This window comes from Macaca fascicularis, chromosome 2 (assembly GCF_037993035.2).
Source record: "Macaca fascicularis isolate 582-1 chromosome 2, T2T-MFA8v1.1".
Taxonomy (NCBI): Eukaryota; Metazoa; Chordata; class Mammalia; order Primates; family Cercopithecidae; genus Macaca; species Macaca fascicularis.
This window is the reverse complement of record NC_088376.1, coordinates 103,347,438-103,352,166: the sequence shown is the minus strand read 5'-3', so window position 1 is coordinate 103,352,166 and position 4,729 is coordinate 103,347,438. Positions and strand designations below refer to the sequence as shown.

At 40.8% G+C, this 4,729-nt stretch overlaps 1 non-coding gene across 1 annotated transcript; it reads left to right on the top strand.

Annotated features, from left to right (window-relative positions):
• Positions 1-3,920: 3,920 nt before the first annotated feature.
• LOC123571946 (U5 spliceosomal RNA) lies at positions 3,921-4,032 on the top strand. Its single transcript, XR_006696304.1, has one exon. It is a non-coding gene; the product is annotated as a U5 spliceosomal RNA (small nuclear RNA).
• The last annotated feature ends 697 nt before the right edge of the window (positions 4,033-4,729 follow it).

Here is a 4,729-nt window from a genome sequence, read left to right as displayed (position 1 = left end):
GCCGGAAGTGCGTTTTCCATGCCCCTCCTCTCTAGGAACCTGGGAAGTTGCCAGACTCTGTGGTTCCCTGCCCCAGCCGCCATCGCCAGTGTCCCTACTGCCTGAGACAACTCGGGCCCGAGCGGGCAGCCCCAGGCGGGGATCCTGCAGCGCCCATACCTGGTAGCTCCTTCGGGGCATGACGTCCGGCCAGCTCAGGCCACAGAATGGTTACTATCCTGGGTATTATTCATGGTTGTCTGGCATTTGCCACTGTGGGTGTCCTTCCAGATAATGAAGGGACCATCGCTCCCTCCACATGCGCCAAAGCTGCCTGGATTGTGTGGGTGCGCTGCAGTGGGAAAAGTGGGCGTGGGGAAAGTCGAGCCCATCACTCAGAAGGCCGAATGTGTATGGACTACGTCGGTCCAGAAACCCAGCTGCACCGCTTACTAATTGTATGTGACCTGCAGCAAGTTTCCTTGCCCCGGTTTCCTTGTCTGTTAAATGGGTATTATGATGGTGGTACCAACCTCTTGAGGCTGTTCAGGGTTGATTCATTAAATTAGTTAATTGATAGGCAAATTATTTACAGCTGTGCCTGGCACACAGTAAGTGCTGGTGAGTTTGTATTGTTCTGTTTTCCAGTCGTGTCTTTTGAAGACACAAAATAGGTGCTGCTGGGACTCCAATATGTGGCGTGCTTTAGGGAAATAGATTTTTTTTTTTTTAAGACAATTTGAGAAGTTTAGCGAAAGAGCTATTAACATTTGGCCTTAGAGCCCTTCCCTGCCCTGTACTGGGATGTGTGTCCTGGCCCACCTGGAGACAGATTTTAGTTATTCCTTCCACGGGAATTAGATGTATCCACCACCTCCAAAACAAGTCCTGCCATGGAGAGTACATTATGTATCTACTAGCTGCATAATAAACCACTGTAATACTTTGTGGCTGAAAACAATAAACATTGTTATCTTTCACAGTTTCTGTGGACCCAGAATTCAAGAGCAGCTTGGCTGGGTGGTACTGGGTGAGGGTCTCTGCTGAGGTTGCAGTCAGGTGTCATGTGGGGCTGAAGTTATCTGAAGCTTGACTGAGTTAGGAGGATCCACCTCCAAGGTAGTTTATTCACATGGCTGGCAAGTGGGTGCTGGTTGTTGGCAGGAAGCCTCAGTTCCTTCCCATGTGAGGGTTTTCACAACATGGCAGGTAGCTTTCTCCCAAAGTGAGGAATCCAAGAGGCCAAGGCCAAAGCTTTTATGACCTAGTTTTGGAAATCATGCACTATGATTTCCTCAATACATTCTCCTCAGAGATTAGTCATGATTCAGTGTGGGATGAGATACAGAAGGGTTTGAATGCCAGGATATGAGAATCATTGGGAGCCACTGTGGGGCCACCTAGCACAGAGATTTTAACTGTCACAGAAACAGTTCATTTTATAAAATCTATAGTATTTTCACTGTAAAGTTTATGTACAGCAATTGTTTTAAATAGATTTCCAGAAACAATGGCATGACAAGGACATACATTTGAATACTTCCCCTTTGCTAAACCTATTAAAATGAACATTTACCATGAATGAACATGCATATGTGGGTGCACATAAACATACATACATATACACCACAAATTCTAAACAGTATTAGCCAGTGGAAAAAAAGCTGATAAACTGGACTTAATCAAAGTTAAATCTTCTGCTTTTCAGAAGATACTTTTAAGAGAATGAAAAGACAAGCCACAGACTGAGAGAAAATAATGAAAATATTTGATAAAAGACTTGTTTCCAAAATATATAAAGGACTCTCAAAAGTCACTCATAAGAAAATAAACCAATTTTTTAAAATAGGCAAAAGATTTGAACAGATCCTTCACCAAAGAAGATATATGGAAAGCAATTAAATATTTGAAAAGATGCTCAACATTGTTAGTCATTCGAGAAATGCAAATTAAAACCACAATGAAACAGTATTACACACTTATTAGAACAGCTAAAAGTAGGGAAGACATCAAGTGTAGGCAAAGATGTATCAGAAGTGGAACCCATACAGTACTGATGGAAATGTACAATGGCATGGTCTCTTTGGAAAAACTTTGTAGGTTCTTTAAAAATTAAATATACACCTACCTTATTATCTAGCCATTTCACTCTTGTTATTTACCCAAGAGAAATTAAAATGTATGTCCTTACATTACAAAGACTTGCATACAAATTTTCATAACAGCTTTATTTATAATAGCCAAAAACTGGAAACAATTCAAATGGCCATCATTTGAGTTAAATTGTGGCATATCCATACAGTGGAATACTACTCAGTAATAACAAGGAATGAACTACTGATATATATGCAACAACATGGGTGAATCTCAAAATAATTCTGTTGTGTGAAAGATATCACACCAAAAAAAAAAAACAAAACAAAACAAAAAAAAACTTTAAAAACAGTAGATGCTGTGTGACAGCATTTATATAAAATTCTAGAAAAGGAAAACTGTAGTAAAAGAAAACAGATTGGTGGTTTCTTGGGGCTGGGGGCAGGAGAGGAGCAGGCTGGAATAGAGAGATTATAAAAGGGCATAAGGAAACTTTTTGGGGTATGATTATGTTATCTTGATTGTGTTATTTTTTTGAGAGGCATATACATATGGCAAAACTTACCAAATTATACACTTGATGCATGGCTTATTGTATGTCAGTGATACCTCAATTTAAAAAAAATACATACTAGAAAGACAACATAATCTTAAAATGGGTTGTGTCCTTAAATCTAACCCTAGTTCTAATCCTGGTAGGACAAACCTGAAGGAAAAAGCCATTCATCAGGGAGGAGAATCAGCAGGCTGAAAGTGCAGGCCAATCACTTGAGGCCAGGAGTTGGAGACCGGCCTGGCCAACATGGCAAAAACCCGTTTCTACTAAAAATACAAAAATTAGCCGGGTGTGGTGACATGTGCCTGTAATCCCAGCTACTCGGGAAGCTGAGGCAGGAGAATTGCTTGAACCTGGGAAGCAGAGGTTGCAGTGAACCGAGATTGCACCACTGCACTTCAGCCTGGCGACAGCCCAAGTCTGCATCTCAAAAAAAAGAAGGTGGGTGTTCTGATTAAAAGTTTGTCCACTTCCTACATGAGTTCGGTTTCTCCTCATTTGGATTTTCTGGTGCTGTGAAAGTTCTGACCTATATTTAAAGACTTTTCCACATTCTTTACAATTGTATGATATCTTCCCAGGGTAAATTATCTGATATTGGTGAAAGACTGACCTTAGTTTGAAACGTCGGCTTCACTCACCACATTGATTAAATCTGTTCTATATGAACTCTCAGATTTGTAACAAGATGCATGCTGTCACTAATGATGTTACCTAATCTCTTACACTTCTCTTCTTAACAGGCTGAAAATAAGAAAAGCCAAAATACTAATACCAGCACTTTGGGAGGCCGAGACGGGCGGATCATGAGGTCAGGAGATCGAGACCATCCTGGCTAACATGGTGAAACCCCGTCTCTACTAAAAATACATTTAAAAAAATGAGCCGGGCATGGTGGCGGGCGCCTGTAGTCCCAGCTACACGGGAGGCTGAGGCAGGAGAATGGTGTGAACCCGGGAAGCGGAGCTTGCAGTGAGTGGAGGTCGTGCCACTGCACTCCAGCCTGGGTGACAAAGCAAGACTCCGTCTCAAAAAAAAAAAAAATACATGTTTCTGGATTTTTTTTATCTTGTTCAGTTAATTTATTTCAAATGAAGAAAGCCAGTTTCCATCCAATTACAATCATGAATTCCTCAGAGTTTATTTTTAGGTTAATATTTAGAAACATTACATTTTCTCACGGAAACAATGAACAATAATGATTATGTTTGCTTCCAGGCTAGCTCACAGAAGCCTATATTCCTCTAATTGTAATGAAAACACATCTTTGTATTGAAAACAGTAGAAAATTATACTCTGGTTTCTCTTCAGATCGTATAAATCTTTTGCCTTTTACTAAAGATTTCCATGGAGAGGAACAGCTCTGAATCTTAATATACCATCTCATGCCAGTTAGAATGGCGATCATTAAAAAGTCAGGAAACAACAGATGCTGGAGAGGTCGTGGAAAAATAGGAATGCTTTACACTGTTGGTGGGAGTGTAATTTACTTCAACCATTGTGGAAGACAGTGTGGCGATTCTTCAAGTATCTAGAAGTAGAAATATCATTTGACTCAGCAATCCCATTACTGGGCATATACCCAAAGGATTATAAATCATTCTATGATAAAAACACCTGCACACGTATGTTTATTGCAGCACGATTCACAACAGCAAAGACTTGGAACCAACCCAAATGCCCATCAATGATAGGATTAAGAAAATGTGGCACATATACACAATGGAATACTGTGCAGCCATAAAAAAGGATGATTTCATGTCCTTTACAGGGACATGGATGAAGCTGGAAACCATCATTCTCAGCAAACTAACACAAGATCAGAAAACCAAACACTGCATGTTCTCATTCATAAGTGGGAGCTGAACAATGAGAACACATGGACACAGGGAGAGGAACATCACACACTGGGGCCTGCGGGGGGTGGGGGGCTAGGGGAGGGATAACATTAGGAGAAATACCTAATGTAGGCGACGGGTTGATGGGTGCAGCAAACCACCATGGCATGCATATACCCATGTAGCAAAACTGTACGTTCTGCACATGTAGCCCAGAACTTAAAATATAATAAAAAAAAATAGTACAAAGTTTAATTATCCC